General features: G+C 44.2%; 1 long non-coding RNA gene across 1 annotated transcript; it reads right to left on the bottom strand.

The window, feature by feature from the left end:
* Positions 1-290: 290 nt before the first annotated feature.
* Positions 291-25,481, bottom strand: LOC140578396 (uncharacterized). Its single transcript, XR_011982539.1, has 4 exons — positions 19,507-25,481; positions 19,302-19,429; positions 1,710-1,777; positions 291-1,602 (listed from the first exon to the last, which is right to left on the bottom strand). It is a non-coding gene; the product is annotated as an uncharacterized lncRNA (long non-coding RNA).
* Positions 25,482-25,863: the final 382 nt, after the last annotated feature.

Below are 25,863 nucleotides of genomic sequence, written 5' to 3'. Positions count from 1 at the left end.
GGAGTTTTAATTGCAGACACAAAATACTCTTTATGGCTTTTCCCAGATCGCAGGTTTACCCTGTATAAACAAACATAGTCCATCAAAGCCAAATGCCAGTCAAGTGGTCTGGTAGAACCAAAATAGGGAAAAAATACCCTGCCAGATTAGTTTTCTATGTTCCTCACTTCCACAAGGCTGCAGTGACACTGACAGACAGAGAGATTAATATTGTATCACTCCAGTCTAATTACTTTACTTAATTTCTCCTAATGACTGATGAGTTTTTTTTATAAATGTAAAACAAAGCATAGAGTCAAAAAGAACACCTTTATTATCATTGTCACTGCACAGGTACAATGAGATTTAGTTTCCAGCTTCAAAACTCAATGTGATTGTTGATAATAAATTAAAAGCAGAGCATAAAGATAAAAGCATCAGAACCAGTACAATACAACAATTAAATAAATGTGCGTGAAGTGCTTAATTAAATCACCCCGAAGCACACCCACCACCATAAAAAAGGAGAAATCATGTGTCAGACATGTTGTCATGTTGCATTTATCATGCACAGTAATTATTTGATTTGTGTTTAATCATAACTGAAACTGCAGCATTTCTGACAAAAGTCTGGGAAGCCATCTAGTCCAATGCTATTTCAGTGCTATGAGAAGTTGCAGTTTTCATCAGCTTACACAATACATGACAGTTGCCTGAATGAGGCTGAATCCCAAGTGTACACATATGGTATTAAGTAAAACTTGATGCTGCATTTAAGAAAAACTGTAATGAAAGCTTAAGGGAGGCCTGGACTGAAGCAAAGCTGATGCTGTCATATTTCCCATCCTATCCAAAAATGCTTTCAGCTTCAGAGGAGCCTTCAGTCCCACTGGAGAAGTACCACTAAATGGTTCTGCAGCCATGTTTAGCTTCGACGGCACTGAGAAAGACAGAAGATGAAAGGAGTCGCTTGAAAACAGCACACTTGTCCTACCTAACTTAAATGACCATTGAGTGGTACGGAGGCTGGGAGACAGAGGACGCGTAGCTCAGATGTAGTAAACTAGACTTGTGATTTAAACTTCTTTGAATAAAACCAACCAATGTACCAACAATTGTGAAGCAGAGACCGCAGAGTCATAAACAAAATACAAAGTCCAGAATCAAAACAAAGGTCAAAAAAGCCAGTATAACTTAATTAGTTCTAGAGGGAAACATTCCAAACAGTTTGGAGATGGAGACGAAGTTAAAGGCCAGAATACAAGACCCCAAGCAGAAAGGCCACACACAGAAAAGCATGGATGGTAGATTATGGGTGTAGATGGGGAGGAGCCAGTCTGTTTGAAGGACACAAATGGAGAGACTGAACTCCTTTGGCCAGCAGCAGTCAGTCTTACTAAATCTCCACCACACCATCATCAGGCTGTCACTACTGTGGCCTCCTACTTTTTGTTTTCCTGTCTGAGGGAGCCTTCGTCGACCAGCTCCGTGAAAGAGCGCGAGCTTCTGGCAAGCTGCTGCGTTAACATGCAAGACGGGAGGGGCAGAGGTCAAAAGCAGAAGTCAGAGTGACGACGGCCCTTCAGCGAGTCCCACCGCGTAGCCTCTGACACCAGCACCTCTCTGAGGTATTTCAAAGGGAAACAGATGACAGCAATGTTTAATGTTGGCATCTGCTTTTGCACTCACCTCTGAGCAGGAGTTAACTCGAGTTATTGTTTTCACTTAACTGTGAGCAGGCCTTCTGATGTGTGAGCAGGCCTTCTGATGCATCAAAGGTTACTCCTGTTCCTGTCCCCTGCAGAAGAATTCCCATGTTATACCATATCACGTACCATGTGATTTTGGAACAGCTAGTCCACATCCTATACACATATCCTACCAGAGATGGAAAGTTCAGGTCCAGAAAGGACAAACTCACACCGAGATTTTGATTCAACCGACCAGTTGAGTACCCTTTCAATGTGTCTCTCTATACTCAACTGCTTGGTTTGTACAGACCTGAACTTTCCACCTCTGGTTCCTACTCTTTTTTGTTAAATCCTTTGTGAATTTCCATCTTGGTATGGTTTATACCACAGACAGCAATGTTATCCAATTAAAATGTACCATGGTGAACCATGGTAAAATTTAAGGATTACTGTATCCCTCAGTTTCATTCATGCTATAGTGTTCATCAACACTAAGTGCAGAATGTTGTCAAACTTCAGCAGACTGTAACGTAGCAACCATTCCATATACTCAGTGATAGCTTGCTCCTAGTAGACTCCATGTTATATAATATAAGATGGTACTTTTAATGCGACTATGAATAAGTCCTGTGTTCCTATGCACAGTGAATTAAATATGTTGGCTATGTTAGGGATATTTAGGCTTTCTTCCTGATCCCTGATTTTTCTGCTCCAGTCAATGCACTCCAGCTGTCTTGGAATTTATAATACAAGCAGTAAGGGCTGTTTACTGGCCCAGCTGGCTAACTTGTAGCGCATCCAGACATCCTTCTTCTCACCCGTTTTGTGTTTCGCTTGTGGAAAAAGCCATAAACATTTGCGTATGATTTGTGGAAAGTGGGCTGTGATGGGACAGTAATGGGAGAGGAAGGGAGGCGTGCACGTTTATGTGCTTGCATGTTTGTTTGCCTGTGTCTCTGCATCTGTCAAATGGATGTGTAATAGGTTTAAGTTGTGGTGCTTGGATGAGGTAAGATACATTTCCTTGTTTTAAGGCCTCTTTTTTGGTGGTCATGGAGTTTTATACCGAAATTTGGGCGAGGTGTGTGTGAGTGGCTCCGTAGGTTTGGATACTCTGCCACTGATCAGAATGTTGCTGTTCAAATCCCAGCACCAGGAGATCGATTTTCCCAGGCAGGCCCATGAGCAAAGCCTCAAACCTTAAGTTGCTCCAGAGATTTTCGGACCCCTGCTTTCTCAAAATACATATTGCATGTCCCTTTGGATAATAGCTTTGGCTAAGTAAACAAGTGTATATAAAATCCATATTGGTACCCATCAGACTATATTTACATGCAGCAGCACAGCTAGTGATTCTAGGCCCCATGGACCCATATCTTATTGGACTGCCAACCCAGATCAATCCAATTAAATTCCTCATTTTTTTAGGGTTCCTGTCTCCCGAGAGCTCAGGAAATCGCTGTTTTTCTCCCCCCGTTTTACTGCGCTTCTGTTTGTAGGATATAGGAATGAGTGTGAAAATGAGTGTGTGTAGTTTAAGGAATATCTTGGTGTACGTGTGTGAGATTGTGTCGTGGATGTGGATGTTTTGTTTGGGAGTTTATGGGACCTGCATGCAGTGAAGGACTAGAACTGTAGCCTTGCAATGAGGAACCGCTATATATAGCTGGGATTGGGTCAAACACAGGGCACCACTTGCGTCATCGTCTGAGGTAAATATTTCTCCTTAAGCAGCAGATTGTCTGTCTGTCCCTCTCTCTCCACTTTTTGAGAATTCAGCAAAGTTTATATAGCTGGGCGAGTGGACGTGAGACATGAATTGTATGGGGATGGAGGAAAATATGATATTAGGAGTTTGCAACTGCTATTAGGGATGGTGCAACTGGTTTTCATCATCTCCACAGGAAAGCTGCGTAGAGGGAAGCAACAGGTCAGGCGGCTGATGGAGGAACTCAGATGACTGGTCATTCCCCAGTTTTTTGTGTTTGGCTTCCTGTCAAGAACCTCAGGACTGAAAGAACTAGCAGATAAATAGAGATTTTTCAGTGAACTTTAGCCATCACAACTGCACTTGAGTTGCGACTGTCCGACTTGAGCTCTGTCTTATGACTTTGCGGAGGTAGTGAGTGGTGTTTGTTGTGATGAAGTATAGATCATCTGCGAGCCCTTGCTCTGGTTGAAGGGAAGAGGTTTGTTTCCAGTAAGAGCAACAAGCTGTGGAGGAGGGTGATTCTCATCTTGTCAGTCTCCTCCCCAAACCCCACACAGCATGTGCAAGATGGAAATGTGGCCCAGCTCTCTTGGGGAACAGCAAATTTGAACCATTTACCATGGTAAATTGGAACATTTTCACAATGCAAACACACTCAGACAATGACAAGCGTTGCAACTACATATAACTTTACCACACCCTAGTGCTGCTACTCTATCTGCTTGTGCTTTCATGCAAGGGGATTTGACATTATATGCGTAAAATTCTCTAGACCAGTGTTTCCTAATCCAGTCCTTCGGGACCCAGAGACAGTCTACATTTTTGCTCCCACCCAGGGACCCACAGGAATTCTATGTTTTTGCTCCCACCCAGGGACCCACAGGCGGTCTACGTTTTTGCTCCCACCCAGGGACCCACAGATGGTCTACGTTTTTGCTCCCACCCAGGGACCCACAGGCGGTCTACGTTTTTGCTCCCACCCAGGGACCCACAGATGGTCTACGTTTTTGCTCCCACCCAGGGACCTACAGACAGTCTACATTTTGGCTCCCGCCTAGCTCCCTGCCAGACTGCGCACATTTTTGTACCGTGAGCTCGGGGGGAGCAAAAACTTGGACTGTCCGTGGGTCCCCAAGGACTGGATTGGGAAACACTGCTCTCTCCCACTCACTACCATGCAGACCATTAAATCTGTACCATCTCAATCGACCCAAGGTTCATGACCCCCTCAGTTTACACAGACCAAAAGTTAGTTTTACGACAATATGCTCTTTAGCAGGGTCAGAGGTTGACGAGGTTGCAGCAGGGACAGACCGCGGTGGCTGAATGTTTGTGTCCAGTGCTGTTGTTGGAGTTAGGAGGACTGGAGCTGTCAGGCCTGCGCCTGAGGAATGGGGAGGGGGGCAACTTATGAGGGGTCTTTGGCTATTATCCAGAAAGGGGTTATTGACAGAGCACAGTTTCAGTGTTAGTAAGTTACTTTTTTCCAAGGTTGTGAGTGTTTAATCTAGCCTTGTGGTCCAATAACATAGAGCCTTTTACTCTGCTAGCCACGGGTCTTCATTCTGTGCTTCGTCTTCATTCTTGCCTGACTGCCTCTCCAGCACTGAGTCCTCCCTAAAACCTTCATCACCCCTTTTATATCAACAAAATATACGTGTTCCAAACACAAAGAGACAGCGTATCACTTGCTCTGTCTGTTCTTGTCTGCTCTTGACATTATCATGCCTCCTGTTACCATTAAATCTGATTGCATCTTTTCTCTTCCCAAATGTATTTTTAACCGTTTATGCCACTGGATATTTATTTTTTACTCTACACAATTGCACACAGTAATATAACAGCTGGACCTCATTACAACCTATTGCTGCCTAATAATTTATACTGATATATCACACAGTGTTCAAATTTCAGTGTGCAAATGTTTGTGATTAGTAATAGTGATAGCATGATACGAGGCTTTGATGCAAACAATGGCAATATAGTGAAGTGACAATATAGTGCATTGTAAATCACTCCCAATTGGTTACTTTATTGAGTACTATTGGGTGTCAACAAATGGTGATTGACTCCATCAACTATGGGTTTTGAGGCCTGTTGTTTCCTACAGTATCACTAGCTTATACAATGTAGAAATGAGAAAACAGAACAAAGATTGAAGTCTGGCCACAAATTCCAATAAATAAAGTGGTTCTTTAGTAATTCACCTGTCTCTGCTCCACAATGTATTTTTTTGTTGTTTTTTATAATATGCTGATGTCTCTGCAGCCACTTGCCATGCATTGGCTTTCATCAGTCTGCACAACTCAAAGAAAGGAGCAGTTGAGTCTGCCAACTGCTGGTGGAAGTGCGGTACTGTAATTTGCCCTCACATTTAAACACACTGAGTGAATATGAATGCGACTGCCCACTTATTTTTTATCACAAACAAAGAGTAATTAAGGTGAGTCTGTGCTATAGAGGAACATAAATAGAAATTAGTTTAAGCAAGAGTGATAACACAAAAACAAGAGAGAATATGTTTACTGGGTGCAAAACTTAACTTGACTTCACCTCGAATGATTCCTGTTACAAATGTGGGATCCTTCCTAATTGAAGTGGGTACTTACATAGGTCTGTAAACATGCAAAAGTTGAAGTAGTCCAGAAATACAATGATTTTGTGGTTGGTTCTTTTATAAATGTGTTCTCCATTTTATGTTTTTTTTTTTTTTTTGGTTTTGGTCTTTATTCATTGTTTTGTTTGTGATTCCATATTTTAAACATGTCTTCTTGCAGTGCTTGCATATTAACATTTAGTTTTCCTGTTTAGTTTGTGCTGTGCTGCACCTCTGTGAGCTTTTATTCGTTTTTGCTAATGCTAAGGCCTTAGCTTTTACTGAAAAGTGTCCAGCAGAATCGCTAGGCTGCCCTAGCTGTTAAATGTCAGAGAATATAGGGGTGGGGGCCGACATGGGACGAGGTCCAATGGGGAAGAGATGTGTAGATCTTGGGGCCAGCATTTGTATTTGGAAGGATACGTGTAGAGCCACACTTAGCATGTATTCTGTCCATCAGGGTCTTGTCAGGACTGGTCTGTCAAGGTGCTGGGCACGCCTAGCCAGTTGGGGTCAGGGGTCATAGGTTAATGGAAGAGCACAGTGCGGCCCATTCATCTGACAGGATCCTGTGTGGATTTGGTAAACAGTGGTCCTGTCACAGCAGATTAATATTGAACCAAGATGGAGGAGGTCAGGGGGGGTGGGTACTGATTGTTCCCAATTCAGGCTTAACAGTACCGACCCTTTCTCTTTCCTTGACTTGCATGCGTGTCTTCAGTTATGCAAGAAGTACATAAAGAAGGGAAGAAAAAGAAGAATTAAAAAAATACCAAAGCAGAACTTGGCTATGGTACTGTGGTCTTTATCATGCTTCCTGCCAGCACATTTCCTGATGTCTTGAATTATATTCTGTTGTGTTTCACACGACGCATAAAGCGCAACGGACTTCCCCCTTTTTTGGATACTTCTGAAATCAAATTCTATTGATATCAGATCTATCTGGGTGTCTTGGAAGACGACTAAATGTGTGTGTGTGTGTCCCCGCCATTCAGCCCCTCTAAATGACATTTTGGGATTTTCCAGAACGGGACACCAACATTAACTTGCCAGCATGGTACTGGGATGCATCCTCGGGCATGTTGGGGGAAGGGAGTCAGACACCTTCATGAATCAGAGAATGAGATGTGACTCAACCACAGTGCTGGAACAAATTGTTTTCTTCAGTATGATGGTGGATGGATGGTGTCTAATTCTCGACCACACCTCCCCAAACCAGATGGCCTTTATGTAACCATTTCCCATTTAGGAGGCCGAAGTTGAGAAGCCCTTGGGATATTCAACTTTAAGGCTTGATGAGACACATTGACCCTATCATGTGGAAATGCACCCCACAAAGTCCAAAGACAAGCCTCAGGAAAGGAGATTTATATAATAAGACCAGCTGAGCTCATCCTGAAGCACAAATGCTCGGAGCTGCGGTTCTCTGGTGGCGGGAAGAACCATTAATGCATTTGCACCACTAGGCAGGATCGTATGGCCAGATCTGGCGAGTAATACTTCAGTTTCACTTGTAATTCATGTGGTGCGTTACTCATTTTCATGGGGATAATGGAAGTGGCCGAGAAAGAACTGAGCTACTCAGTCGACTGCAACATGATGAAAAAATAAAATGTCTCAAAATTAGCTCTGAACATTTGCGAATCATAACAGTCTTGCTTGGGGGGGCAGTGTGCAGTCAAACCTCTGCAGCCGCTGCCAGGGTCTTTCCATCATCTTTCTAATGAATCACACATAACTACCCCTGTGGGGCTGTCAGCCAGGCAGCGGGGGGGGGGCAACGGTCTCTGCCACCCCCCCCCCCCCCAAAACACACACACACAGAGGTTTGTAATTATGTCTTTGTGGGGACTCTCCATTCATTTCCATTGCCAAAACTCTAATCCCAACATGGCGACCTTAACTCCTACCCAGTCCTAACCTTAACCATAAGTGACCGAATTAAATATGAGACTTTTGGCATTTTTACTTGTTTGATTGCATTCACACACATGCAACCTGAAAACACGCACACACATATACACACACACACACACACAGAGCTCTCCACCCCCGCCCCCCGCCCCAAGCAACCTCAAACACCCCATCCTACTGCTCCTAGCAACAGTTAACTATTGTCTTTTGTTCACAATGGACTGGAACCTTTGATCTGAGAGAGTGGGACCACTCTATTTTACCCCTCACACACCCTCCCTTCTTTTCTTTAAGCCCACAACCTCATTGGGCCCCCTCCCCTGTCTCTCTTTTACTGCTTTGTAGAGAAAAGTTTCGACCCATGAAAGTTCTGCAGAAAAGCACAAACAGGAAGCTGACATTGATGAGGTGAAGGGCATTTATTTTTCTTTTTCTTTTGCCGATTGTAGTAGGGCAACGCAAACAGCTCATCAGTCAGCATATTTTTTTCATTTGTTTGTTCGCTCGGAGGGTTTTCCAAGACTCAGCAACAGGCTGCTGCCAGGAAGAGCCCACTAGGTTGGCGGGACGGGGCGGAATGCGGACGTCTGCAGACGGGGCAGCGGCGGTCGAGGCGGCGATGCGACCCTGCGCCTCGGACGCTGCGCTTTGGCGAAGGCAGCCAATGGCAAGTCAGGCATGACGGGCTCATAGCCTCAATGGGTCTTGGCTCAAACATAATTCCAGTGCAATAACACCCCCCAGCACTCCCACCCTCTTTTGTCCAAAGATGTGAAACACTTTGGCCTCCAGCTGCTCTATACCAACCTCTCTCTCCCCAGTCCTCCCAATCGCCTGACGCTCCACTGAGCCACTATAGAGAGCTTCTACGGCTCGCATGGTCTATTATTGTCTGCTGCTTGGCTCAAAGCCAAAACTATGTCCCAAGTTGTAAAACTCCTCTAACGTTCTTTTCTCTCCATTCCCCCTCCTTTCTCTTTTGTTTCCACCATGCAACTGGTGCAAACTTTAACGCTGCAGGAAAAAAAAAAAAATAGGTGGGTCGCTGGAAGAGCCGGTGGATTTAAAGGCTGATGGAGAATGGGGGGGGCAGGGGGCAGACTGGTGAGCAGGAGAGCAAAGAGCAGAGGGTCCTCGGCAGATCTTTGTAAGTGAAATGAATGGCGTTTCATGCAATCTGGAGAAAACAAGTGCTCTTTTTGGCTGGACGACCCCGCCCCCCCCCTTCCCACCATATAGTGCCACATGTAGCCCGATTTTAGTTATCTGGTCACCCAGGCCTTTGTAATAACTTTTGTAACATAATAAACCTTTATTGGCCATTGCAGATGTATAAGTACAGCTACATAGGTGTTCATCTCTTCACCTGCCCCATCTTACTCTTCATAGCTTGGGGGGTCATGGTACAGGGTCAACCACCGTATGGTGCCCTGGAGATGGGGGTTAAGGCTGGAGGCCTTGCCCAAGGCCCATGGATATGTTACTGTTCTGTTGAGGCTGGGACTCAAGCTGGTGATCTTCTGATCACGGGCATAGAGACTTAGCCCGCAGAGCCGCTCGCCACCCCCTATTGCAAAGGTATTGCTCTGTGTGTGGCCCAGTGCCACCGCTTGCATGCTTGACGGATACACAGCACTGGGCCTGGTCAGGCCACACGGCAGCTCTGAAGGCAGGGCGAGCGGCATGGCCTGCTCTCAGGACCTCCCTCGTAGAAGCTCTCGCATTGTGCTGTTGACACTAAACAGAGCGTAATGCAGATGGGCCGGCGGTGAGACCCAAGTGTGCTGCATCGATGGATCTCATTAAACTCCCATCCCCGACACCCATCAGCAGATGTGGTTTAACCCCTTGGAGAGACCGATAACCACCAAACCAGCGCCTAGCTCTTCGCAGTCTAGCGACATGGCTCTCAAATTTCCCGGCTCATGTAGTGTCAAAACAGACGAGTTGACGAGGTTTAAACACAAGGAACAACACAAGGCATATTTAAACCTCCTCTGGAATAAAAAAAAAGACTTTTACTGTAATTCTTTTCCAACCGCGATCAAAAACACCAATGATTATTTTAGCTTCGAGCCATAAAGTCGGATGTTGAATGAATTAAAAGCAGTTGGATATTAATACACGACAAGGTAAATTAAATTTTGAAATAGTGTGTGATTGCATGCATGGATGGGTGTATATCCTGTGACTGGCAGCCCATCCAGCTAAAATGTGTTTTGGACACATTGATCTGCCTCATGAAAGCTCAAGCCAGCATCATATTCAGCGTTTCCTAAAAGATCAAAGTGGGTTGTTAAGGAGCAGTCCCACGTTGGACTGGGTCATGTTTGGCTGCAGGAGATGGACATGCCCTAGAAGAAATGAGTGAGGAGAATTGCTACAGAGTCCTGGAAATTCAGAGGTTTGAGAAAAAAAAGGAGAGAACAGCAGAGAAAGTTAGCAGGTTTGTTTTATGCATGTGGACTAAATGCTTATCCTGGTCAGGGGACCCAGAGCTTAACACATGGTGCTAGACTATTGTTTAACTTAGACAGGATGCTGAAATAGTAATCATTATGCTAAATGAATAATAACCATATTGGGGTCTCTCATTGGGTAGGGCTGTGACCTTGCACCTACATGGCTGTGGGTTCGAGTAACCCCCACAGCTCTGTGTGTGTGCCTTTTGCGTGGGCCTACTCCAGCAGTTCTAAAACATGTGGTTTGTTAAATTAGTGTCTCTAAATTGCCCTTAGTATGTGATTATGTGTGTCAGCGTGTGCCCAGTTAGGGACTGACATTGTGTCTTTGGTCTTGTGTCTTGTGTTGTCTGGGATAAGCTCCAGGCTGACAGCAATCCGGTGATGGATCATGTGAAATTGAATGGAAGGATGGAATAACATCAATTTAAGTTAAACTTAAACTGCCGTCATTTTGTCATTAAGGCCCTCAAGCAAGATTTGTGATATTCAAGCCATTCTTACTTGTGGGATGAACTGGGAGAGTTTAGCACACAGGCACACCTGCATCTGGGCTGGGGAAACAATATAAGGGGTGTGACCTAATTGCTTCATTGACCCTGGCTTTGGGGGGGGACTTGAACCCAGTATCCACTGGGTGTGAAGCCACAGGAAGAAGGGGAGTGGAGGAGAAGAGAAGGTGAAGAGTCAGGGAGAGTGAAGATGAGGAACAGGAAAGATTAGAAATAAAGAACGATCCACAATAATCTGCAAACTTTCCCCTCTTCGATATTACAGGAACATGAGACACATCTGAAAACATCCACATTCTGACAGACCCTGTTCTCAGAACAATTCCTCTTAACGGGATAGTGGGTCAGGACATAGTTTGAATAGTGAGGTATTCACAGACTCTCCTGGATGTCACCACAACTAAGGTGAACGCTTCAAAATATTTTATCATTTAGTTTCTAAAAAATGTTTGCATAATCGGATGGATGACATGGCTGTAAACTGAAGCAAATTTTGAAATGCTTGTGGCTTTTTTGTTGGCGTGATTTTCCCTGTCTTACAGAGACCAGGTGTCTGTACTCAAGGCTGCAATCTTTCATCAGCCAACAATGAGTTAGCATGACTCACCAACAGTTTCAGCTTTAAGTTAAAATGTCAAAATGCAATAGTCCAAGTGCAAATTTTTATAAGAAAACCATTTCATATAAATGTGTATCTCCATCCATCCATCCATCCATCTTCCTTGTGTGTATATATATATATACATATATATATTTTTTTTTTGTTTCTTGCGCATTTCTATAAATTTTTTTACACATTCAACATTACCAGTGAGCAGCGATGTGATGACATCATCAGTTACCAACAATGTACTGTGTATTTTTTGTGACTCTAATGTAGTTCTTTTAAAATTCATGGAGAGGATGAGAGAGACGTGACGGGAAGTGGGGTGCTGTGGGTAAGGGCGCACTCGGGGGTAGGGGGTGTGCCAACACAATGCCCCTGTGTTCCCAAACTAGCCAGGAGTAGGAGGCCAGCTAACTACCGTGGGTCAGTCCTGGCTCTTCAAAGTGACCTGGGGCAAATGTTAGGAGGAAAGAAAGCTGGTCTGTGTCCCCATATCTTGGGTCTTGGTCCCTAGTGAAGTCCAGCCTTGTTCAGCTCCCCATGTCACGGGGATGTTTTTACAGCTGGGCTCCCTGCATGGTCATAACGATTCAAAAGCAACCTCTCATCCCACTGCCCCTATCCCAGTCGGACGCCACCTCCCCCCCCAACCAAACCACAGGGTTGTGTCCTCTGACCTCTGGGCCAGGCCTATTTCTACAGAGGCCATCATTAGAGAACAGGGGTTTTGTTTCACCTGCATTCCCACTGAGGTTTGGGTTTAGTTCATGTCATCAAGACCATTGATCCGGTCCAAATGAGCTGATCAGAAGCCTACAATTAGCTCTTTTCAGCAGGGGCAAGGCCTTGAGGACCTCAGTAGGCCTCCACACAATGCAAACATTCTGTCAGCCTGGCATTACGATCGGCAATGTGAGATTAACCATAATAGTGCGGAAAACTTGGCCAGTCAAGTGTCGTTTTGCTAAAAACAGGACAATATGAGACAGAGGATATTGGTCCTCAGAGCAACCTAAGTCATACTCTGCTCCTGACCTCATCGTCATGAACTACTCATGACTGTCCTCTGGAGGATGAGGCTGAGGGCCCCGGAGTCGAGTAGAGTTCATTCTGTCCTCCTCAGAAATCCCTCCAGATTTATATATCATTGTTGTTGAGTTTGTTTATAGAATCCGGGGTTAATTTTCTGTAATACTGTGTCTGTGCTCAAGGGTTGGGGTGTGTGTGCGTGTATGTGTGTGAGGGGGGGAGGGGGGTTTATATGGGGGGGTGCCTGTGCTCAAACAGAACTCCAGATGGGTCCTGTCAAGTAGGTTACACTGACATGGAGCCAGTCTTCAGCTCTCCCGCGCATGTGTTTGCTGCAGTCATACGCAATCACCCAAGACTTTGTGCGTGTGCGTGTGCGTGTGCTTGCCTAATGCCGCAGTTCTAATGCTTATGATGCGTGTTGCGCACGCATGTGTGTGTGTATGTGCATGCATCTGTAAGTGCAGGACTATACCCCAGTTGGAATCTACTGCCTTGTTTATGCTCTTGTGCTTTTCCGCAGGGTAATGCTTTAGCTGTATAGAGTTCATAGGATCCAGATGTTTGGGGCAGGTCAGTAACAGAGTAGAAGGCAGCGTCCTGATTGCCGTGTGTTCCTTAAGCAGTCTAGTAGACTAGGGGTGAGCTTTGTTTGATTATGGGGAAAAAAACTCTCTCAGATGCTCTTTGCATTATATATGTATTTGTCCTTCTGCTCCTTTGTCGGCCTGAGATTTCGGAGGTTGCGGGTTCAAAAGTCAGTGTTGAGGTATATTTGTAGGGGCCGATCAAGGCGGTGGTCAGAAAGATGTGGGGGTTTGGAGTCAGGATTTACGAGCAAACGCATTAAGCATTCCATCCATACCTGCCAAAATATGAGTTTGTGACAGTAATGGTCGGTTAGCTATATAAAATGAATGGATACCTCAACCATTAAATAGAAAAAATGTATAAAATAGCATTTATTTAACACGACAGCAATAAACCCCACTCATATTGGCATGCACATATTTTATATAAAAAAATGTATAAATTACATATGAAGAAGCAACAGTTATGTGCTTCTGTACCATGAGTGTCATGGGGCTCTACAGCATATGGAAATTAACTGGTTTGGTCTGGGTTGGGGGCCCAATATGACCTTTCTTGGGGCCTAAAACCTCTAATGGCCCCCCGATGTATGGGGTTTATTTCCACCCTAGGTTAAATATATTAGCGATCCTGAGGGATTGCAATGCTATTGTTCTTTGTAATATGTGTGTGTGTGTTTTCTGTAGTAGTGCTTGATTAAATACCAAGTAATGTGTGTTGTCATAGAACTGGTCACATGCAATGCTAAACTTCAGCAAAAAGGCCCCCTCCCCGCCGGGGCTGTTTATCTGGTCCTCGGACGGGTCGGAGGGTAGAGGTCAAAATGGAGGTGTTTGTTTCTGCAATGATGTCTGCACATCCATCTTCATTACAATGTAAAGTCTTTTCACTTCTGGACTTTGTCACACAGATCCAGGCAATAAAACTAAGCATCATTGTGGTCGTTTGCTTGCGATTTCAGAGTTAATATGGCCTGCTTACATCCGTCGGTCTTGTAAAATTCTCATTCGGCTTTTTGAGTCGATGTTCTTGGCACTGTTCTCGGTAAATCATTCACACGCAGAATCTCTTACTTAACTGGTGTCTCACACTTACTGTGAACTCCAGCCTCCCGAAACCAGCAGGCAACAGGACTAGAGATGGTGTGGAGCTCATTCCATTTATAGGCATGATGGTCAGTCACAGGAGACCAGAAGAGGTAACCCTGAAAGTCAGTTGCTTTCTTATTTATTCCAAAGATCAATAGCATTGTAATCGCTCAGGATTGCTAATAAATATATAATTAACCTTGGGAGGAAATGGACCACATGCAGACTCTGTGCAGCAATAAAATAGCGTTTTCCTTTTTTGTTTGGCTTTGCATCTAAAGACTTTCTCTAGCAGATCCTCAATGTAGGCCTGTGGATGATGTGTTTCCCCGTAAATACAAGCAAAGCATGAACGATAAAAAAAAAAAAAATAGAATAAATCAATAAAAAGATAATAAAAACAGTTTTAGACAAACACCAGATTTCACTTCCTAATGAAATGCACCAGATAAAGGGAGGAAATTCTGTGCATATTTAGCTGTCAAAACAAGCCGTGTTTGGGCCTGAACCCCACCTGAGGGGGGGGCCGGACTTGCCAGCACGTCTCAGCGGCCACCCGCCTGTTGAGTCGGGTGGGGGGAGACAGAGGACCTAGGAGAGCCCTGCGCTGTGGTTTGGCTGAACCCGTCGTGAACTGCAGTGGAGCGATACTCTCCAAAGTCATTGCTTTACAAAAGGACCCGGGCCATGACTGTGGGGGGGTTGCAGTTTATAGTTGGGGTGGGGGTTTGTTGTATTGTGGTCGACGGCCAAATCTTTACCCCTGCCTTTGTGAATCTGTGTTCCTTGAGAAAAACACAGCGATTCCAAAATGTTTGTTATTCCTGTTTTTTAAATACTGCAGTTTATGGACCTTGTGGTAAAACCAGACCAGTCAGAGGTATATTGCATAAGGGCCGCACACCGTGCTAACCAAGACCTCTCTTGCCCTCAGTGTGTACTGACAGAATACATTATGTACTCTTCTCATCCAGACTGCTGATTTGAGGAAGGTTAATCTGATGTCCTCATTATATAATATGTGTGCATCTTCACACAATTTCCTCACACTTCCTCCACGCTGCACGTGTGCTGGTTGTATGTTCTTCCCGTGTCATATGGCTTTCCTCCTGCAGTACAGAGAGATGCCTGAACTGCTCATAGTGCATGATTGCATGTGTGCATGTACAGTATGTGCTGCGTGATTCTCCAGGGTGTAAACCAGCCTGGGACTCTCTGCTGCCTTGTGCTTTATATGTCACAATGTTGAACCCGACTCACTGAGTTTTTCAATACATGTCTGTCTTTTGATTGTTTTCAGAGATAATGTTCATTCCATCCATTGAGTAAGGGTGATGATAGACAGGGCAACATTTTGAGCAATTCTGGTGCCGATGATTCCGGCAATGAGCAACCAGATGATATATAGGGCACTACTCAAGGCAATGGATAGTTGTCATTTTCTTTAAAAAGTATTCAATGTTTATAGTGCAGCCTGATCACATAAAATTGGATGTTTGCTGGCATTTTAAGCATTAAATGAGGCAAATTCCCTGTCTTGGATCTACACGTGACACCATACCGGTGTAAAAAGGTCTTCACACCATTGCTGCGGGGGCTGCCATTTTTTTGTGAAATTTTCCAGAAGCTCCAAGTCGGTCACCTAATCAGCTGCTAGCATTTTGATTGGAAGACCACAAGAAGTTCTCCAGTGAGATCAAAATTTTCCAGACTGAAATCTGTTGCCCATTCTCAGTGGGAAAGTGTTCCAGCAATGCCAATCAGCAACACTGCCAGGCAACATTGCTTGAAGAGTTACCCCATGTATCATCACCCTTAGAGACACACTTACTCATGGGTGAGCATGTGATGGGACCCGCATGGGTGCTCAAATACAACCTCCCTTCACTTCCTCTCTTTCTCTCTCACACACAAACATATACAGAGACAAGAACAGCAGCTCCTATTGCCCCTGTTGCAGCTTGTCTCCTGGATAATCACTGTCATTAGCATGACACCGGTGCTAAGGCATGTTGAGGCCTGTGTGTGTGTGTGTGTGTGTGTGTGTGTGTGTGGGTGTGTGTGTGTGTGTGTGCCATGCCATTCACCAGGGCATGGCAGAAAGGTCCTTTGTCAGTGACCAGAGAGAATATTGCCCCGGGACCTGAAGTACTGACAATGAAGTACTGACACTGTACATCAAGTTTTTCAGAGTCATTTAAAATATTTTATGCATCAACATTATGTTTTATAAAAATGCTATAGAATATTGTTTTTCCAGCTGTATGGATCTCCTGCTGTACAAATTTAAAATGTATCGTGCAGCAGCATAATAGAAAGACAAAGAGCCATGAATTTCTACATCTTGAATCACTTTCGTATGACTGTAAAGTAGCAGTCATATCAATAACTAATGCTTTTATATTAAAATTCAAAAATCACACACTTTGTTACTATTTAATATATAATAACAGGAACAAGTGGAAATTTTCTGGTGTGTTCATGGTGTATGTAATGTAATATTACATAATCTGATTAAATCTTTGGTTTAAATAGTTTTAAATAATAGGAAAGATGTAGAATGACAGCTCATATCAGTACATTAGAGATGGCGCTTAGGGATGTTTTTAATTCAGATGTGCCACTCTACAGTTCAGTATTGACAATATATTGTAAAGTATATCTTCTATATTCCTGGGATTCAGTCTTGAACATATAGTTAGTCAGATGCTGTTAATAGCTTCAGTTCTTAATATATTCTGGAAACTACCAGCACGTTCCTCACCGTCTTAGTTACAGCTAGTCTCAAAAAAATCTAATAACAAAATCTTAATGAAATCGACATATTAATATATCCCAGTTATTTATGATTGTGATTTCCATGCGAGATGCATGTGCGGTTATTAAATTATACTTAGAGATGGAATTCTGCCCGTAAACACAGCACATTTTGCAACCCTGTTTTGTGTTCCGTATTAAATCCTGAAAAATACACAAATAGTTTGAAAATTTGTATCTGGAATGCTGCGGAAAGAGCTATTTCCGCCTGTGGGATGAGTTCAGATGTTTTTAAGGCAGCAGATGTATTGTTTTGGAGCGATGTTTTCTGTCAGAGGCTTCATCAGATTGCACCACAAAAGAGCCTTTTGGGTCCCCCTGAAGTCTGTAACACTTCAACCGAGCTGCTCCCTAACGTCCTGCTCACGTGTGATGAAGTCCAGCCCTGTCTACGTGGCTAATTAGAACCAGTATCAGGGAACAGAACGTGGATTCAGCTTCAGCTTTTGGGCAGCAACTTTGACCGTAAGTGTATAAATATGGAGTCACTGGGCACGGTCATTAGTGCCGCCTTGAGAAAGCATCGCTTTAAGTGAAAAGCCAGGTGCTGAGCTTGTGTTTGTTGTTGTTCAGCACTGGGACCAGTGCGTATGTGTGACATGTTACTTTCCTGTGCTGCAAGGTCAGTTTTTGCTGAGTTTAGCACGATTCTGGGGCCACGGGGCACCACCAGCTTCATGAAATGAGTGAGATTCTGTTATTCAGTAATTCTCACTGCATGCTGTGGCTCGGCTTCTTCATGCATATTAATGCAGTACATGCGACACCCGCATTACTTCAGATTAAACACAGAGGCGCGGCTTCTTCATGCATATTAATGCAGTACATGCAACACACGCATTACTGCAGATTAAACACAGAGGCACGGCTTCTTCATGCATATTAATGCAGTACATGCGACACACGCATTACTGCAGATTAAACACAGAGGCGCGGCTTCTTCATGCATATTAATGCAGTACATGCAACACACGCATTACTGCAGATTAAACACAGAGGCACTGTAATGGGGGGTGGGGGATTTAGGATGATTCAGAAGGGGCCCTAAAAAATCTGTAACATTATTGGATTTATCTGGGTTGGGGCCCCAATATAATAAGCTTCCATGGGCCCCAAAATCTTTAGTGGCCCCCCTGATTATACACATACATAATAAGAATTATATACTTTTTTGAGATCTCTTCAATAACAGAACAGGTAATCTATTTTTCCATACAAGCCAGAAACACTTTATTTCTTGGAAAGTCTCTTGACATTAGACCCTAATTGAAAGAAGGTTAAATGGAGGCTATATATAGTTTTAGACAGATAGACGAGGAGGGAGACGACGAGAAGAGCTGTAGTTTACATAGAACATCGAATGACATCCATTTAAACTTCGGCAGCGAATCCCATAGGAAGAGGAAAAGGGGAAGAAAGAAAAACGAGGACAGAGGAGAACTGGTGTGTTTGAGAAAAACACAGAACAAGAAAGGGGGAGAGAGACAGGAAAATTATCAATTACTGTAATTATGTCCCATGCCTCTTCACTCTCTCATTCAGCCAGGGAAAAGCAGGGGGAGTGCCCCCCCCCCACATACACGTACACCTACCAGCCGGCCTCTCGCCCCAGGTTGAGTGTTTAAGCAGAGCCACACGGCAGGGCTGCTTTTCCTTAATTACCCTGAAAGATGTGGTTTTGCCACAGAGGGAACATTAAGTAAGGGAGCTCAGGCCTGTCATCTTTATCGAAGGGATATGATTCCCTACAATCACCCCCCACCAGCCCCCTCACCATCACCACTGCTGCTTACATGGGGCGCTGCACCTCTGCGCGGCCCGCATGCCGACCGACCGAGGTCGTCAGGAAAAACAACTTCAGCTGACACGCCCACATGCTCTCCGAGGCGGGGGCCTTTACTGCGCGGGTGGCCGGGGCTGTGTGCGATGTCGCGCTGTCCTCCTTCTGTGATAGAATCATTTACTAGTGTTGTGGTCTAAAATCTGAATCACACTCTTTAACGCCACATGACCAAGGCTGGTGGAAATCTTTGTCAGCACAGCTTGCTACTGTTGGAGATACCATGACGATAGACAACTAGCAATTAGGGCACAATGCACAGTGCGCTACAGTGCAATGCTGAAAGCTGACACATACAATACAGACAACATGCATCCATACATATAGTGCATAACATGCATTGCATGCAGTGTGCAGTTATAATATGCAAACTGATTGTCAGGCGCCTGCACCGATGCAAATTTAGACAATGAAATGTCGCATAAAAAGGTTTAGGTGCCACCGCGACGGTTAGCAGCCTGTACCGTTTGCCAGGGCCTTTGTGAGAGCGTGCTGGGCCGTGCTGAAGCCGAACCAGGCTGGTTCCTTGGACCACGCTACCCCTCCGCCTTCCCCCGCTGAAGCAGCTGCGGTGTGATCATCGTCAGTTTTTCTGTAAACGAAATAACATGATTCATAGTGGCCCCCCCGAGGTCTGTCGCTGTCACCCAGCAATCTGCTTTGTCTCACCTCCCCGCCACGGGACAGAAGCGGGACATTGCCTGAGGGTGCCTGAACTCCGCCGAGAAACGCCTCTGCCGCTCCGGCGGACAGACGAGCCGGGCTGCATTCCGCGGCCAAGCAGGGCCGGGGCGGCCCCCATGCCCCGCGAGCGCTGCGCACACATTCATCACCCCATTCCATCCCCTCTGGGTGCCCCTCACTGACTCTGAGCCGAAAAAGGTGTTCAGGCTTATTTATTTGTTGATTTATTTATATCATTTAAAGCTGCACCTGCCCCTATTATTCAAAGACGGCCTCTCAACTGTAAGCAGTACTTTGAAACACGAGGTGTTCAGCGGAAACAAAGCTGAGTTCAATGAGCAATATGCCCGTATATACAGTATAGTGAAAACTCCAAACATGAGTTGACAGTTGTAATCCCTTTTGAAACATCGCATTAGCTTTAATTTATGTTTTATAGTGGTTTGCCTGTTTTTGATAGTGCCGTTAGTAGTTAATTAATTAAGTAATTTTGTTAAGTATATAGGTTATGGTTCTTTTCATGTCTTATTCTCTTGCAGAGAAATATACATATATATGTGCGTGTGTGTGTGTGTGTGTGCATGCTCCCTGCCTTATATACTATAGTGTCTGCCTGCCCCCCCCCCATCTAACCCAGATAAGTGGTGAGGAGATGGATGGTTAGATGTCATTTTATTCAATAAACAAAGTGTTTTTTCCCAATCATTTAAAATGATTGGGAAAAAGTATGGCTGGTGACATCAAATGTCCAGTCACTTCTCAGCGCTTGCTGTACACAGAAAGTACACATCAGGTAAGTACATTGCACTTCTGAGTTTTCTCCGTAAAAGATGTAAAATAGTTAATTCCTTGACTCAAAAAAAAGAAAACTGCAGACTTAACTTACATTCCCTGTTTATAATATATTCAAGTTTTACCAGATTTCAATTAGACAGAAAGTATGCTACTGTAATCGTTAGTAAGACATATATGCTATAAACAGATGGGGAATTTTTAAACTGTAGGATTGGACATCTCCTATCAATGGATGTCACTCGCGTGTTAGAAATGTGAGAGAGGCTCTGGACACAAGGCGTGGCTACGGCTGTGGTTGACAAGGAACAACACTTCTCTAGTTCTGGGTCCAGGGTATACCTCCAACACACCAGATCCCATACTCCCTCGAACTCACACTATCCGTACATCTCTACACCACGATACTCACTCAGGAGAACCCAGACTGGGTCAGCAGATTACAAAATCAGGTCTGATGACCATGAGGAAGTTAATGTGCAATATCTGCACAGATAGGCAGTACTAAAAAAAGAAATTATGATGGAAATATCTGTTACCCTATCAATGTCATATATTTCATTTCAAGGCGTTTCCAAAAACTGTTTTTAGCCAAGTAGCTGCAATCATTTAGCAGCTCAGAATTTGCATTCATCAAACATTTCTTCTTGCAAGCGATGTCACATGCGTGGAAATGGCAAGACCTGTGGAAAGACGGCTTAAAATGGATCGGTGTGACAAAAAAAAAAGTGGAACTGAAAACTGGGGCAGTGACGTGTATTTCAGCCTCTTCAACTTCTCTTTGGCAAATAAGGAGTTTCTGCAACCAGGGATGGATACTATACAGCTCCCTTTGTGAAGCTGCGCCTGGAATCTCCTCGTTCACCAGAACTTTAAAGTTCAAGAGAACATATACATCACATAGACAAAAACATTAAATTCACAATGACGATGTTTATTATGAGCAGAACACATATGGATGTGTTTTAGCTATACAGTTCTCCTTGGCCCAAGAGAACCCACTGAACTGGTCCTGGGGAAGACATTAAACTGGGAGTTGAGCAACTGGAGCAAGGAGGAATCCACTGGATCAGCTCCAGTGATGGCAGCCATCTATGAGTTGTGCTTTTCATCTCATTGGTTTGCGCAATGAGTGTTATACTTTACTCAGCTATGGCAAAAACAAGGTCTTTCCTTTGCCAGTGAGATTTTCTTTTTCGTTTCTTGCTGCAGCTCCTGGCAGTGTTGGTACTGGGGGCATCAAGTTTGTTTTGTTTATTCTCTCTGGTGGTTTTTCCTCGATGCCCGACTGAGGCCATCCATCTATAGGCTGACCGGGGGAGCTTACGGTGACTCATACCCGCTTCTCAGCCTCACCAGGATTCGGCAGATAAGTTACTTTCTCAGAAGCTCCGAGGAACTTCCCCAACACCACGTCTCCTCCCACAATGTATGAAGATTCCCAATTTTCTCTGTGCACAGTGTATTATAAATATATTTCATATGTATGAAGAGACACTATATAGATCTATGCATATATTGCACATCCAATCACCACGTTTGTTTTGGTTCTCTAAAAGAATAAAAAGAAAAGACACAGAGTACCAGCACCACCTACTGGATGGGAGCTCACAGTACGTATGCAATATGCAGGAGTTACTTACCAGGTAGTGGTATGATCGTTTTTACTAAATCAGCCTCTTTCAAAACACTCCTTTGTCTTTTTCTCTTTTTCCCATTCTGCTTAATACTTCAACAGTACATTGTTGGTTCCATGGTCTTCTAATAAGCAGCATTAGTTTTTGCGTTTGGCTATTTCTGGACTCTCGGGATATAGGCCCTGCAGATATACACACTGATGCTTTTGGTCTTAAATTACGAATAATTATCTTAGGGACCCAAGTTAGCGAGTCAGTGAGACTCTATTTTCCCATGTTCCCCCACTGCAAAGTACACTACTTATTACAAATGGCTCTGTAACCATCCAACCGCTTCTGGGCCAGCAGGTGTGTTCCAGATGTCAACAACATAACTGCAAGAGGATGTTTTGTGCTCAACTTGCAGGAAAAAAAGGGGCTCACCCCCTCGTCTCTGATTGCAGGGGCCCTACGGCTGGTGGTCATGCTTGGGTCTTGTTTCCACCATGTGTGTTGCGCTGCCTTTGCTCTGTCAAGACAGCTTTCACGTCTGAAACCGCAATATTTCAGCGTGTTGTATCAGGCCTTCAAAAAACGAGAGAAAAAAGAGGCCCAAGGAATGAAATGCGTGTTTGTGACATTTTATCCCCCCACATGCCTGTTATATGCCCCAAAACCTATGACATTAATCTTGCGTTGCGTGGAAAATCGTGCTACAATAATGATGGCTGTACACATTGACTATAAATGACATTTACATCGCATTACATAGCCAAAGAAAGGAGATAGCCATAAACTGCACGACGTGTGCAGTTGATATGGTCCGCTGCAATTCTTTCGAAGGCCCCCTGTGTTAGGGAAATTGAACTTCTACGGCTCCAGGATTCCTGCACGGTATACGCGCCATCGCTGAGAGGCCCCATGAGAGCTGGCTGTTACGGGATTGATTTGATTTGCACAGAAGAGCCATCCAATAGGTCTTGACGGTTGGCACAGCTGCCGCGGAGCTAGTTAGCATTCACGGCCCGTTCGTTGCTAAGCAGTAGCCGAACGAGCTTTCAGTGCAGGGTTGCAGGTTGTGGTGGATGTGCATCTGGGAGCAGGGTCTTGAATGTGACATATTGCGTACTGGCATACGGACCACCTGTCATGAGGTTACAGTGAGGGGACAGGGAGCGGGAGGGGGTCATTCTTAATGGGCAATGTGCATAGTGCTCGTTATAGAAAGAAGGGCTATACCGCCATTCTTTATCTAAAAGAGTGAGCGAGAGACAGAGGGAGAGAGAGAAGAGATTGAGCTAGCCTTTGATCAAAGTGTTCGTTATTCAGTGAAAGGCAGCGCACAGTGATCGAAGGGACGTTTAAAAGAGACAAGGAGGCGAGTGGCAGAACGCAAGCGCTGGGCATTTTGTTATCCTATTCTTTTTATGATGTGAAAATCCCCCAGGAGGCTAATTTTTTGGGTCGCGACCTCGCACCCCGCACCGTAGTCGGAGAAGTTTGCGAGATCACGTTTGAAGAATGTCGGCTGCCTTGTTAGCTGTCAAGCTTGTCTTTAAAGGAACCGTAACTGTCTCCGCGCTGAAGGTTTGGCTGTTCCCCCTTTCTCCATCTTTGCCGGGGGTGACCTGGAAAAGTGCCACCCATTCATTGTGCTCGGAGAGGGTCCGGATTGAGCGAAAGATGAAGAAAAGGCAAACAAAAATCACTTTGTTAGCAATCGTTCAGATCTGACAGCATCTGTTATGGCAACATAATAAAGAATAAAAAAGGATCTCTTGATTATTCAGAGACAATGTGGCCCCCTAGCCTTTGGGATGGGAGTAGGGGGGTGTATTTTACAAGAATAAAGGAGCTGACTAAGTCTATGATTAGCTGTGGGAGGAAGCTAAAATATTGTATCCCTGAACCAATGTTTGGTCATTTATGCACCAGAGAAGCTGATGCTGATGTTTTTGCACTGTATATGAAAATTGCATTAGGTATGCTGGATTCAGGAGGTGGGCTGTTATACTGGAGACTTTCTATAAAGGTTTTTTAAAACTTTTTAAAATCAATATGAAATACAAAAAAAAAAATCTGTTTCTGTTTGCATTAAAGCCTATATGATGGTACACTGAAAAAAATTTGGTCACTGCTAAAAATCTGGAAGGTATACCACGGCAGAATATCGCGGCAATCACGGTTATCATTTGTCTTAGATTTCAATGGACTTTTCATGTATTTCATACACAGTGAGTTTACCTGGAAAATCTTAAACACAGCAGAAATAAAAGTAAAGCAGTACGACATATTGGAAAACTAAAAGTGCTAACAAAATTTTATAGATTTTAAACTATTGCTTATAATTTTCCTTCAGGAACTAATGACACATATCTAGCACGGTTATCGTGGATAGCCATTCTTTGGCGCATTGTAATGAAATATATTTTGCACTCTAAACAGCAGATGGCAGCACATACACAGAGGAATTCTGAACTGTAAAAGAATGTGATAAAACACATGGGGAATACGGTGCTGCTCTAGGGCCGGTGTTTAAAGGGTTTGTGTCAAATGAAAGATTGTTGACCTTCTAAATGTATGACATTCACAAATGCTTTTTCTGATCGAACATTTTTTGTTAATTTGGTGCATTCTGTTTGTCTTCGCCTGTCTTTTACCCTCAGATACATACTTCTATGATTACATCACAGGGAACCACCCTTTAATTATACTGACAAGTCTGATGTCCGCATGTCCTCAGAGAGACAAAGGCTGCCAATTCTGCCTGAAGTAGGTGTACATAAACTTTCTTTTGCAGATAGTCCCAACATGACATCAGAGGGTTCAGAATTCAGGGTTTAAATGAGATCAGAATGCTTGTGCCAGAATCCTTGTTTATAAAAAAGCATAATATTTTCCCTGCTTTTTATACACTATCCTAATTCAGCAAGTGTTTGGAGATCTGAAATATACTTCCCAAAGAAGTTTCATACAGAATACCAATAGCAGGGAAGTATCTTTGAAGAATTCTTCATTATAAACTGTCCTATTTTGGCACATGTGGAGTATATAAACACAAATTACTGTTTGGTACGGGCCTGCGTGAGGACATGATTCTGTACTGTCAACATATTGTACAATATACAAATACAGTTACAAGAAGATACATTATTGCTGTGTAAGAAAGAAAAACAGTGTGACAAAGCTACACTGGCAAGCTGCAGTGAGGGACAGGTCATATTCACTGGCCCGGGGGGTGTTCCACGAAGCAGGATAAAGGGAAAGTCTGACTTTCTTTAGCTACTTTCATAGAATACCCCACTGGTCAGTGAGAGCAGGATTACAAGCAGGGATAGAGGTCTTTCTGCTTATCACTGGAAAATTGATAGTTGTTGTGGGAACTTCTCTGCCTTTTTTGGAGGTCTCCCCTCATGGTAAATAAAAAGAACTCCTCACATTTGTAAACTGTGTGGTTCCTCCCCTTACACTTTTTCCAGACTTCTATTCACTCTCCATACTGTACCTCCCAGTGTCTGCTAAAACCATCACTGTCAACTGAACACACATGTCGCCCCCCCAAGCGCCAATCCCAATCCCCCGGCTGCCTGCCTCTCGGGCCTGATCCAGCTGCGTCGAGCGCCGCCCCCCCCGTGCGACTCTGCTCAGTCAGCCTCAGCAGAACTCGAGACACCTCAGACTGTCAGCTATTGGAGCAGCTGGCCTGGAATCAGAAGTGAGAGCAACAGCAAAGTGAAAAAATGTGTGTGTGGGGGGGGGGGGGTGTTTTATGAGACTGTGTATCCTGTTTCCAGTGACACACCAGTCTCCATCGTATCCAATCCAGTGTACAAGGAACAATGATATCAGTCGAGGCTCTGAAGCCATACGTGCAGCACTACCTATGAATCACCTTCTGCAGGCACGTTCTTCAGGTCAAACCCTGCATCTGACT

The sequence above is a fragment of the Paramormyrops kingsleyae genome, chromosome 14 (assembly GCF_048594095.1).
Source record: "Paramormyrops kingsleyae isolate MSU_618 chromosome 14, PKINGS_0.4, whole genome shotgun sequence".
Taxonomy (NCBI): Eukaryota; Metazoa; Chordata; class Actinopteri; order Osteoglossiformes; family Mormyridae; genus Paramormyrops; species Paramormyrops kingsleyae.
This window is presented reverse-complemented; position numbering and strand designations above follow the sequence as displayed.